The sequence below is a fragment of the Neofelis nebulosa genome, chromosome 12 (assembly GCF_028018385.1).
Source record: "Neofelis nebulosa isolate mNeoNeb1 chromosome 12, mNeoNeb1.pri, whole genome shotgun sequence".
NCBI classification, from domain to species: domain Eukaryota; kingdom Metazoa; phylum Chordata; class Mammalia; order Carnivora; family Felidae; genus Neofelis; species Neofelis nebulosa.
The window spans coordinates 76,080,101-76,093,830 of NC_080793.1; the positions used below are offsets into that span (position 1 = coordinate 76,080,101).

Here is a 13,730-nt window from a genome sequence, read left to right on the forward strand (position 1 = left end):
CCTTAGTTTTGCTTTTATTTCCACATACGTGTGCTTTACATCATACATGATCAATTCCTTGCACATAAATTGTAAGTAAATATACTCAAACTTACATATTTGGAATGTTACTAATAATTCCCATAGCTGTGATAGTTTTTTAAGTACGTACTAGCTGTGTTAACTTCCTTTTTATCAGCCTTCTCACCTAGGAAATAGGAATCGCAACAGTATCTGCTGCTCAGATTTGGTTTAAGAATTAAATGCTGAGCCTGGGTGGCTCAGTTGGTTGGGTGACCGACTTCGGTTCAGGTCATGATCTCACGGTTTGTGAGTTCGAGCCCCGCATCGGGCTCTGTGCTGACGGCTCAGAGCCTGGAGCCTATTTCAGATTCTGTGTCTCCGCCTCTCTCTACCCCACCCCTGCTCATGCTCTGTGTCTCTCTGTCTCTCAATAATAAATAAACGTTTAAAAAAAACTTTTTTGATAAAAATTTTAAAAAAGAATTAAATGCTGTTCTACACTAAAGATCAGCAGACGACAGCCCACAGGCCAAATTGAGCTCCCTGTCTGTACTGTACCACTTGTACACTTGTGGTTTACAAAAGCAAAGATTGGCTTTTATATTTTTTAAGCGATCGAAAAAAAAATCAAGAATGATGTTTCTTGACACTTGAAAATTTTGTGAAATTCACATTTTCGCGTCCAAGACAAAGTTTTGTCGGAACCTGGCCACACTCCTGCGTTTACGTATTGTCTATAAACGCTTTCCTGGTACGTTGGCAGAGTTGAACAGGCGACCTTGTGCAACAGAGTTTTTCTCTAGAAAAAAAGCCTAAAATATTTACTATCCAGCCCTGTACTGAAAAAGCTTGCCCACCCTTCTGTACGCTAAAGTGCTTTGAAAATGGCTGACGTATATTTGTACTAAACAAATGTTATTTTCATGAAAAGTATTAAATGTTAAGTAAAATAAACAATATCACTCATAACCGAAAACCCATGTCGGAGTCTGAAAACAGTCATCATATATTATCCCTCAAAATCATACTGAAAAAAAAAAAACTATTAATTGCGTGACAAATCATTTATGCTTTGAAAATGTAAAATGACCTTAGGAATATAATGTACCGAACTCATTTCACAAGGGGCTTATTTTCAGAATGGTTTTTAAAAATTATTTGATGTTTGTTTGTTTGTTTGTTTGTTTGTTTTTGAGAGGGGGAGAGAGAATCCCAAGCAGGCCCCGCATTGTCAGTGCATAGCCCAACACAGGGCTCACACCCATGAACCATGAGATCATGACCTGAGCCAAAGAGTCAGACGTTCAACCGACTGAGCTACCCAGGTGCCCCTCAGAATGTTTTATACATTCCTTGTGGAAAACTGTTATGCCATCAGCTTACACGTCCTCTCTCTTTAATTTTCTTGTCATATGACCAATTCTTCTGTTTACTGTTGTCCTTCAGTTCCAAACTAACTCTGATTCCCTATCTTAATTCTCCATTTTTACCCACTGTCTAATCCCTCTCGGTGGAAATTCTAGCCATAGTCCTGCATTCTCTGAAGGGTAGAAGGAGAATCCGAAGGGTGGGGACCAAGAGTTGTGACACAAACTTCGGAGCGTACGTGATCACAAAGAGGGCCAGGTCAGGCGGTCCCCCATTGAGAAGGGCTCAAAAATGCAGTCCGCACAAGTCCTTCGAGCTTATCTCTTAGGTCACACGACAAACCAAATTCTTCTCTTAGCATCAATGTCACCCTGTTGTATTTGCCAAAGAATTAGGCAACAACATGTTTCTGGGCCAAACTGACCCATCTATAAAAACATTTTGAGGCACTAAAGAAAATATTTTACCAATTTGGTTTAGATTCTTTTATTTTATCCCTGTTTTCTCTAGACAGACTTTCCTGGCATGACTGATACACCAGGAATTTTGCCCAGATTCAGTCTGATGTACGGATGTGTATGTAATTGATTTGTGTAGATGGGTCAAATCTCCCTCAGACCTTTTTAGGCTATTCAGGGTTTCCAAGCTGAGTTGTATCATCTGAGCCGGTTTCCTTTTCGGTCTCTTACCCCTGCATCCCCATAGCCTGTTTCTGTTTCTCTTCATCCACCGTCTCCAGCAGTTTGGCCAAGTTACCATTCACATCCAACTGTAGAATCAGAAAGTGGACAAGCGCAAAAAAAGCTGACATTCAGACACACTTTGCTCTTTGTGACACCTCTAGAACAGTTGGCAAAAGACTAGTTCGGGTTGAGCTATGACTTAAGTTCGCCAAGCTGGCTAGCACAGAAAACCGAGTTGGCCTTAAGGAAAAGAGACCCGGTGGGAATTTGTAATAAAGTAGAACTGTTTTATTAAGTTAGAAATATCAAAGCATTTTAATCAGATTTCAAACATGCTCCAGAAAACCTCTTTGAGACCCTCAACATTCAAAGTGACAAAAATTGGGAAAAATTCAAATGGTTAATAACTTCATTATGTAAAGGGTTTATACAAACCCATAACTAAACATTCAGAGCAAAAAACGAGCAGTTTTCATTAGCAGAGACGTGAGCAGACAATTTACCAAAAGGGAAAATACTTCCAGTTAGTAAATCTACTGGAAAATGTTCTACCTCACTGATATTCAAAGAAATTCAAAGCAAGACAATGAGTTGTCATTTTTTTCACCCTGTCATTTGATGTGTCCTTTCATGACTTTTGTAATTTGATACAAAAAAGATTTTGAAAGGATAAAACTCTCTTCTTGAGAGGGAATAGTAAAATAAATTCACACCCTACGACAGGGTGCCTAAGTTCATTCACCCTCTCTAGAAAGCTATTTGATCATCTGTCACCAAGAACCTCAAATTTTATAATGTACTTTGATATGCTGTTAATAAAGAAAATTATCACTATGAAAATCTGTATACAAAGTTGTAAATTATAATGTTATTTATATTAGTGCAAGCAGAGTGTTTTACAGTAGGGATTTGGTAAAGCTCACTGTAACTTTATGAAGCTATTTAAATATGAATTTGAAAACACAGAAAGATGTGTAGGATATAATGTTGAAAGCAAAATATAGGATATATTTTATATACAAAATAATCACAGTTATTTGTCTTTTCTTTTTAATGTTTATTTATCTTTGAGACAGAGAGAGACAGAGCATGAACGGGGGAGGGTCAGAGAGAGAGGGAGACACAGAATCGGAAACAGGCTCCAGGCTCCGAGCTGTCAGCACAGAGCCCGATGCCGGGCTCGAACTCACGGACCGTGAGATCATGACCTGAGCCACCCGGGCGCCCCTTGTTTGTTTGTTAAGTAGGCTCCACACTCAGGCTGGAGCCCAACACGGGGCTTGAACTCATGACCCTGAGATCAGGACCTGAGCTAAGAGCAAGAGTAGGATGCTTAACTGAGAGAGGGAAAGAGAGAGAGAGAGGAGAGGGACTGAGCCCCCAGGTGTCCCTAATCATAGTCTTTTAAAATTGCACTGTGTAATATAGTAGCCACAGGTTTCACGTGACTAATTTTTAAATAAGATTTAAAAATTATGTCCTCCGTCGCATCAGCCACCCTTCAAGCGCTCAGTGGCGACAGGTCAGTGGTGGCTTCTAAATTGGATAGTGCAGGTCCAAAAATGACCTTCCATTATCTCAGAAAGTTCGTTTAGACAGCACTGATACAAAATAACCCCTAAAGCTGCATAGTTCAAAGACTGGAAAAAGTTAAAATTAGAAGAAGAAAAAAATAAGTTTTCGGTGGGCATTTCAACCAAGGAATTTCTTCCTTTTTCCTGTTCTTTTAGTTTTTTAATTTTCTGCCATGACCATATTAATTTTATAATGGAAAATAAATCACTGGGCCTTATTTTAAATACTTTTTTTTAAGTATTGAAAATGGGGGCACCTGGGGGGCTTGGTCGGTTAAGCGTCCAACTTTGGCTCAGGTCATGATCTTACAGTTCATGGGTTCAAGCCCTGCTTCAGGCTCTGACACCTCAGAGCCTGGAACCTGCTTCGGATTCTGTGTCTCCCTCTCTCTCTTCGCCTCCCCCACTCACACTCTGTCTCTCGAAAATGAATAAACATTTAAAAAAATTTTTTTTAAGTGTGGAAAATAAGTACAAGGATAGCTTGGGGAAAGCCAACTAAAATTTTCTCTCTAGAGTTATTTCTGTTGCTGCTGTTAACATTCAGGTCAGATCAGAATTTCAGAAACTTAGGTCCTTAGGGAATGGGGCACCGTGGAATTGGTATTCAGTCTTGGAAAAGTTTGCACACACCCACAATTCAGAATTCCCTTACCAGCATTTCCTCTGCCGTGCTTCACAGTTCCACACAAGTGGGTTACAAATGGAGTCTTTTGGTCTTAACCTGTGCTCTGGAGCCAACATGAAACACTCACTGTGTCTTACCAGTGATGCACAAAGAAAAAAAGAATCATCTGTATTTTCTTCTTGGTTTCCATTTTCAGTTTGTATCTGGTTCCGGCTAAATCTAGCAAAGAAGTACCAAGTGGACCTTCAGTAAATGAGCTGTTTCTACACACAAATGACCTTGATGAAGTGGGAACGTAGGCGCATTCAGTAGGGTTGTGCCTCTGGATTCCTGACACATGCTGATGGATCCACGAGGGTGCAGGGTTAGAGTCCAGCCACTCAAGTGTCAGCCACATTCTGTAGGTCTGTCTGGTTGTTGCCTGGGCTCTTTCGATGGCTGCCCCAGTGCATGGCCACCAAGTTGGTTGTTGCTGAAATATTTTATGTGAATGGGGACATAACCCAAGGAGTTAATGATAAGTTGGAATGCTGAATAAGTTATTGTTCTGTCTATACTCTGCAAGGAAATCTGTATCTTAATTATGCAAAAATTTGTAAGTCTTTTCCAGTTAGCTCTAGTAAAAACAAAGAAATGACAGTCATCAGCTTAAGCAAGTTTGAAATGTGGGAGTTACTTATCTTCATGAGATTTAAGCCAGAAGAAATGCCCAACGAACCAGCTAAGGGAGATTATCTGGTGCCTCGATACTTAGTAGGGGGCAAGGAGTCACAATGAGGGTGACAGCCTATGTGATGTAAGTTTGTGGTATAATAGAGCAATTTTTTTTAAACTTTTTTTTAACGTTTTATTTATTTTTGAGACAGAGACAGAGCATGAACGGGGGAGGGGCAGAGAGAGAGGGAGACACAGAATCGGAAGCAGGCTCCAGGCTCCGAGCCATCATCAGCCCAGAGCCTGACGTGGGGCTCGAACTCACGGACCGCGAGATCGTGACCTGAGCTGAAGTCGGACGCTTAACCGACTGCGCCACCCAGGCGCCCCTAGAGCAATTTTTAAGAAGCATGGGAGGACAGCTGCTTTTGGCCATGAGATACCATGTCAGAGAGCAAGGAGTTGGTGATCTCTCCTGACCTGCTCATGGAACCACCCCAAGACAGTGACACAGGCTATTGTGTGTGGATGGAGTACAAGAAGGATAGGAGGAAGGTCAATGAATTGAAAAGTCGATGACGTGAATACTCAAGGCATTAAATATTGAAATCGTCAGTCAGTGAGGGGTATTACAAGAGAAGGGATTTATGTGTATAAATCAAGGGTAGACATTGGCTCACTGGCACGTAAGCATAAAATTAGTAGGGTAATGGAGCATAGTGTAATTATAAGTAGAAAGATCAACGTGCTGTAAAGTATTCTTTGCAAGGAGTAGTCTTTGCTACTTGGTCACTAGATGAACTTTCTTACCTTTTCTCAGTGTCTAGGACCATGGGCTTCCACATCAGAGGGGTTAAACATTTGTCGTGTTTGCTTTTGCCCACGTTGAGGCCCTGCGTTCTCTTTAGTCTGAGAGTGTGACTGCCTCTTGACCGTTCCCTCCAGAGTCTCTTTCTGCCCTCTCTTTCACCCACTCTGGTTTCCATCACTTCACTTCATTCACAAGCTCCATCTAATCACCTGGAAACCTCAGCCCAGGAGGTACCAAGCAAATGCACTCTCTTTCTTTGCTTCTCTAAACATCCTGTGCGGTAGACTACTTTGACTCACAGGCACAAATTACAATATTAAAACCTTCAGGATCTGTCTTCCAGCCTGGAGAGTATGCCAGAAGTGGATCTCAAATAATCACTTGCAAAGATTTGCAAAGACTAAGAAAATTATGGAGGAAGTTACATCTGTCCGGCTGTGCTTAGTATCCTTATTATTTCTATTCCTGTCATCTGATTTAGATAGCAGAAGTAGGAAGGCCAGGCACTGACTTTCATTATTTGTCATTCCAACTGTTCTGTTAATATGTTGTATCCATTTTTTTGGTTTGCGGTGGGGTTGAGGGTATTGAACATTTTTCAACATTTTGAAGATACTCCCCCTTTAACGTATGGACAATGTTAGGAAGAAACGTTCTCTAAGTCAGCAGTTGGCAGAAACCTGAATGATTTTTCAGTTTCTTATAAACCACATTTTTCTGGATTTGAAAGCATGGTTAGAATAACTTCATGCAATTCCAGGGAATAGAAAGATTTCAGTGGATTTACAGTTTGACCAATGATTTGAGGTAAGCGAATCGCCTTCCCAAGAGGTTCCTATGTAGCAATTTTGCCGTCTCTGATAGTGGCCGTCGTTGCAAGCTATTGTGTGCCGGGGTCACGGCTAAGCACTTGGCATGCATTGTCTCCTTCTGTCCTCTCAAACGTTGGGAGATAATAAGGAAACTGAGGTCCAGTCAGTTGTCCAAGGTCATACCAGTATTGGAGGCAGAGCCATGTTTCAAACTGAGGTCTCCAGCCCACAGCTCTGGCCCTTCCCTCCTCGCCCCCCACCCCACAACAGGAGCTTGGCACAGAATGTGTTTTGAATGCTCATAGCACTGACATCAGATAGGAACCTAACAACATGATCCTGCTGCAGGTACAAAGTCAAACTACCAACCTTTTTCCTCAGTCATCGAGGGAGGAAAGAAATATGCAGAGGACCAGCTTGCAGATGTTTTTTCATAAGGTTTTGGAGTCCCTGTCTTTTGAGTTGTTGCATGTATACACCCAGTTGACACGTATCAATGAAATACCTGACAGAACATTTCCTAATTCCTTGTTAAAGACGTTAATCTTTCAGAGTATTCATTGTTTAAAAAAAGGGGGGGGGGTGCAATATTTGATAAGCTACAAATGATTGTTTTAATTCACATTTTACGTTATCATGGATCGTGTTAAAACTAGTTTTGTTTAAAACAGTGACCTTTAATAAGGCTAATTTACTCTCAGATGAGTTACATCTGAGAAGAAACAGTGACGCTCATCAGAGCAATTCAAAGTGAAGAACCATATTTAAAACGTAGTGTTGTATGAATTCCTGAAGCATCAAGTCCTACATTGTGACGATCTCCTTTCCAGATCAATTTCAGAAGCAGAAACGGTGCCAGTCAGAAGGTCCCCAGGGTAGGGTCCCTGGGCTCCACATGTTCCAACATGTGCCAGTAGACGGAAAGAAGCCCCGTGAGCTCCTGGGCATGACAGTGGAGTGTAGGTGTGTGGCCAGCAGGTGTCTGAACCTGTAACTCTGCACATCCGGGTTTAAAAATATTGTGAAGCACGATAAATGTGTGGCCCCCGCCCCCGCCTTAGCTGAACAATCAGTTACATTGCAGACATCTTCATGCTCTGTAGATCTGTGCCTCGCTCCTGTAAGCCGAGTGTCTGGCTTTGGCCTTTTTCACAGAAAGCTCAAGGACCACAGAAGTGGGCACACAAGTTATGAACACAGAATCATAGTCACCTGACCAGTTTCTGGCGTTTATTAGTGTGTTTGTGGATCACTCAGATCGTCTGTATCTCTGATACCAAAGGGCTCCTCTGGGCCCTGGAGAGTTCATCCCCATTTCTGCAGGGTACACGGTACCTCAGGGGCCAGGTGAGAGAACTGATGGGTGACTATCATCCCTCAGTGGCAGTTCGACAGTCTGTAGGTTTACATCTTCAGTGATCTAGTTTTGCATTTAAAATCTGCATTCTAGATTGTATGGGGAATATAAATCAATGTGGTTTATCAACCCATTGGTAAGAGGGAAAACTACCAGCAGGGAGAGGCAGGCGGGTGGATGGCTTGTATCATGGGCAAGAGTTAAGGGTCTTAAACATAAGTGAATCTTATGGGAAGAAGATGGATGTGTTGGCCAAGTAATCAGGAGTTGCAGACGTTCTAGAAATGGGCGTTCAGACCTCTGGTGTGATGCTGACTTTTGCCAAAGGGAGATGCCAGCTGGGCAGAGGGGAAGCGAGGAGAGCAATAGCCCACTGAGAGAACGTCCGCTCTCCATGGGCACCGGAACCCAAAGGCTACAGACGTGAAATCGTGTCCCTTCAGGCCCACTGGTAGTTGTTCATGCAGAGATTTGGGCCAGGTCATAGCCCGAAGAAAGCCAGCTTCCAGTTGGGTTCTTGGGCCGCATCCCCTGGATCCGGCCTTTTCCTCAGTGGAAGGGAGGTTTGTACTTGAGCCAGAAGGAAAGCAGTGACTCCTACCTCCAGGCAAATAACTGCATCTCGGTAAGCTGCACTTAAGTTGTCTTCTGGGGTTTCCCGTTGGACTTTACTACCTGCCAACACAGAAAACAAGCAGGACTGCAGACCCAGCAGGTTGTTTTAGGAGCGACAGAGGCTCAGGCACACGTGTCCTTCACAGAACTTGGCGTGTTTGGAACGTCCCCGCCCCCACCCTAAGATACAAACAAGGAGAACACATTTTTCACATTCTCAAGGAGGAGAATCTTCTTCATGCCCAAGTTACAGAGATCGGAAGCTCTGGTGAAGTATTCCCTACAGAAATCCCACAAATCTCTTCTCCAAGGGTCGTGGGTTCAAATTCTCCTGGGCTTTGCTTTTGTTCCCCTTTCCTCCTAGTAATCTCTCCTTCATCTAGATTCCACTCAAAACTGCCTTTGCTTTTAAGTCTTGCTCCTCCAGACCTTTCCTTCTCGTGTGACCCTAACCTCTTGCGTTTACCACTCTTCCGGGCCCATCCCGTGGACCCGTAAGCACGCCGCACCATCCCTCCTCTCTTTGTACACCCTCCAGCACCCCTTCATTCCCAGCTTCTAGCAAATGCTGTGTGTGTCCAGGAATTGTGTGTGCAGGGGTGAGGGTGGCAGGCCAATCCAAGGGGCTCAGGAAGGGGAGCTCAGGAAGGATTTCTTGGGGGAAGTCCTGTTGATCTGGGCCTTGAAGGATTACCAGTGAGGACTGCATTACCGGCCGCAGGTCAGCCACCCTTGTGTGACCGCTGTGACATGGAGCCCGGTTTTGTGGAGAAGAGGACTCGCGTAGCAGTTCAGACAGAAGATGAGCGGCAGGGTCAGGCTGTGCTAAGTGGTGAATGCCGGGATGAGGACCTCAGGGCCTTTCCCTGGAGGCAGCGTTAGTCCTGTGTTAACAGGGGGGTTGCGTGAAACAGCAGCATTTTCTGGAGATTGGGGTTCTCGAGGATCAGTTGGAAGTACTGAAGATTGGGCATGTAAGACCCCTGGCTGGTGGTTTGAACAGGGATTTTTCGGATGATCTTGCAGAGAAGACACTCAGCGGTCACACTTTTCTGCCTGTGATTACAAAGCGGGGATCCGGTAGCCTGTCCTCCCAGGGCCCCAGGTAGGGGTGAGTGCTTTTCAGTTTAAGACTCCGCCCCTGGATGGGTGCCAGCCCTGAGGGGGCAGGGAGGGGGGAAATAGTAACTCACCCAATCGGCATTGTCTTAGCTCTTTTGGGCTCCTGTAACAAAACACCACAGGTGGATGGCTTATAAACAACAACCGTTTATATCAGTCCCGGAGGCCGGGAGGTCCAAGATCAAAGCGAGAGCAGTTGTGGTGTCTGGTGAGGGCCTGCTCCCTGGTTAACAGAGGACTGTCTTCTCCCTGTGTCCTCACAGGGCAAGAGGGGTGAGGGAGCTCCCCAGCATCTCTCTTATAGAGGCACTGATCCCACTCACCTCCTGTTGGCCCCACATCCTAACATCATCACATTAGGGGTGAGGATTTTACTTTTCCGAGGGCATGGATTGCATTCTTGAGAGTTCAGTCCTCATGACCTAATCAGCTCCAAAAGGCTCCACCTCCTAAAACCGTCACATCAGGGATTAGGGTTCCAATATCTGAATTTTGGAGAAACGCTTTGACGCTATATCAAGTGTGGTCTGGGCCACACTTACTTTGGTCAGGGTGACTGCACAGAGACCAACTGGCCACCGAGCGCACTCATTTCCTGTCCCCAGGTGTCTCTTCCCATCCCCGTGGGGCTGCAGAGACCAGGCAGGACCTGGTGGGCCCATCGCTCTTTGCTCCCTGCATTCCAGCTTTGTCACCTGCATCAGGTTACACTTCACTGGGAAGGACACTTGCTTTCAGCTTTGGAGTAGTGGGTGGGGGTGACCGGAAGTCCAGAGTCTTTTTCGGTCTTAGGCCTAGGCCAGGCCCCCCCGTTAGCAAGGAGCCCCGTGTTTGGAACAGTAAAACCTTTACTAGTGTCCCTTTTGACTCAGCTGGTTAAGACCCCAAGAGCAGGGGAGTGTGACGTGCCCCTCCCCCAAGACTACCTTTGAACCTGTCTTTTTTTTTTTTTTTTTAATTTTTTTTTTCAACGTTTTTTATTTATTTTTGGGACAGAGAGAGACAGAGCATGAACGGGGGAGGGGCAGAGAGAGAGGGAGACACAGAATCGGAAACAGGCTCCAGGCTCCGAGCCATCAGCCCAGAGCCTGACGCGGGGCTCGAACTCACGGACCGCGAGATCGTGACCTGGCTGAAGTCGGACGCTTAACCGACTGCGCCACCCAGGCGCCCCTGAACCCGTCTTTAGAGGTGAACAAAACCGCACTGTTTCTCCCCATCGGCCTTGCCCGGGCCTCCCACGTTGCTGTTTTGTTCTCCTCCTTGCAACCCCAGGCCCGGGCAAATCACTAAAAAGTTAGTGCCACCGAGCCTCCCGGCCCACACTGTCCCCTCCCAGGTTGCAGTTCACAGAACGCAGTGGATGAGGCCTCGTCTTCTGCAGGTTCCACTGCCTTGTGAAGCATGGATGTATGCAAATCTCGTTTAGTTCATTGAGGATTTAGTCCAAGGACTGTGATGTGTAGCTTTGTAGATATCCACCCCCGCCCCCCCTCCCCCCTCCCCCCCCCCCCCCCCCCCCGCCATGGCACGGAGGAGGGGGGAAGATAAGGAATTTTCACCATGGAACGAAAAGCAACTTACTGCGTGAAGTCTGGATCTTAACTGGGAAGAATAAAAAGAACGAAGCTGGCATGGTTCGGTTTTCATCACAGGACTTGCCCTTCTCGCTGCAGGCATGGAACCTGGCGCTGTCCTGCCTCTGTAAGCCCTCTGCACCTTGCAGCCCCAGCAGCATGCTGTGCATATCCCAGCAGCCTCCCCTGGCAGCTTGCTGCAAACGCAATACCGCGGGCCTCACCCTGTGCTGAATCAGAATCCACCTTTGTTTGTTTTTATTTATTTTGAGAGAGAGAAAGTGCCAGTGGGGGAGGAGCAGAGAGCGAGAATCCCAAGCAGGCTCAGCATTGTCAGCGCAGAACCCAACATGGGGCTCGATCTCACGAACCGTGAGATCAGGGCCTGAGCCGACGTCCAGTGCTTCATGGACCGAGCCACAAAGGTGCCCCTAGAATCCACGTTTGAACAGGGTCCCCTGGTTGTTGGTAACATACATCAAGGTGAAGGCGCTTTCTGCAGCCCCATGCTTCGCAGAGCTGAGCCTGCACACAGAGGCTGAGTTAACACAGATTCCCGGGGCCGTGCTGAGATGGAGTTTGTAGACCCGAGTCAAAGGTACAGTGTTACTGACGCTGCTGGTCAGCTGCCCCCTTGGTTGGTCTGCAGCTTTTCCCTGAATCCGAAGCTCCAGCCAAGTAGCAAAGAGCAGCCCCCAGCTGCACGCACAGGCAAAGCTTCAGGGAAGCAGCCCGATCAGTGGCCCTGCTTCCAGAGTGGCCCTGAGTGCAGCTGCACCGGGCACAGGAACGACCATCTAGGCAAGGCATCTCTGGAACACGGCGCTGGGCTGGGTCCACTATCCTGGCCGCTATCCTGCAGGCTGGTGCAGGGTCCCCTCCCAGCAGACTCCGCCCAGAGCCTGGGAGCTCCAGCCAGTTCAGTCTTGAAACTCTTAGATCCCTGGACCGCTCCTCCCTTTTCCTGTCTTCTCAAAGCATCTAGCCCCTTGCCTTTGAAGGATTCCAACCAGAAAGGCCCAAAGAGAGCCTGTCCCTGGGGATTCCATCCCCTCCCTCCTAGAGAATGCTAACTATAAGAACTATTTCTAATGGAGACTCACTGGTTGATGCCAGTGTGCATATACCCACCTTGTAAACAGGGCTTCTGTAAGGACCACAGTATGCCTGTCTAGATTTTCTCTAGCTCTAAGGAAAAAAAAAAAAAAAAAAGTAACTCTCGCATCAGAGATGTCACTATTGAATTAATCTTCTTTAGATTTTTAAAAAATTCTTTCAGTTCTTATTAGGGCCTTTGCTATCCGTCAGTCCTGAAATTTTCAGCCTATAAAATCCCAGGCTCCGAGATACCATTTCTCAGTAAATACTGTTCCCAGGGTTTTAAATTTTACCACTGGTGATGGTAATCAGTGAAAGGTATATAGATAGAAAAATACTATTTTTAGAAAACATGTATGTAATTTATATAAAAGGGAAATGTATGTAGTGAAATAAACATTGCCCCTTGAGCCATGACGTCATCTTTCATTGTATCAGACCCGTGGTGCATCAGTATTTAAATATTTCAATAGGCATGAAGTTTAAAGGTTGAAGAAATTGGCGATCGTGGGGTTTACAAGAGTTGGTAAAGATCTGTTTTGGCAAAGCGTGTCTTTCCAACTTGATTTGAATTGGCGCACTTGACGGAAAGAGCAAGACATATTCAGGATCTAGAAAATTTTCCTTGGTGAGCCGGGTTTCCTGGAGATTTCCTGGAACTACAGTCAAAGGGTTATGCATAAGAGTGTGCTTGGCCTTTGTAACCCTGCGCTCGGAAACTTAGGGAACCTTCTACATCAGAAAGGCAGACTCTGAGGAGAAAATACTAACAGCTTGAACTCCTAGTCTTCATGGTCAGCCCTGAAATATTTGTTCATTCATCTCCTTTTAGAAATTTGGGAGGGTGGTGTATCCAGATATATCAACTGCAAGTATTTTATATACCAAAAAAACACAGCTCGAACTAGCTTAAAAACCAAAGGATACTAATTGGCTGATGTTACTGAAAATCCAGAGGCAGAACCAAGTTCAGGCATGGTTTGACCAAGGAGTTAAAACCAGGTGAGCAGGACCTGGTTTCTTTTTCTGTTTCAAGACGGTTGCTCGAAATTCCTGAGGCTACCTGAGTCATCATCCATGAAATCAAGGCGCTCTCTTCCAGAGCTCCCAGAAAAAGTCCTGGGGTTGATGGGACCCGTTGAACTGCTTAGGTAAATTCATGACCATAAAGCAGAGACAAGTAGTTCCAAGTGATGTGGGCCTGAACCAAGCTGGCTGCCATGGGAATAGGATGCTTTGGCTTAAACCACCAGGCACCCATAGGTCGCTGGGTGACTTAGAGGGCATTTTCACCCCCCGTGAGCAGTGGAGGGAGGCTCAACCCCAGGCAGGTGTTTTCATTGCCAGAAACTCGGTCATCACACGTAGCACTAAATCAGGGGGCTGGAAAGAATCACCTGTGTGTCCAGGAAGACGTGTTCTCATACA

General features: G+C 45.6%; 1 protein-coding gene across 3 annotated transcripts in view; it reads left to right on the plus strand.

Moving 5' to 3' along the window:
- LOC131492038 (guanine nucleotide-binding protein G(q) subunit alpha) overlaps window positions 1-13,730 on the plus strand; it is a 320,026-nt gene that overhangs the window by 286,841 nt on the left and 19,455 nt on the right. The gene's annotated exons all lie outside the window — the stretch shown is intronic.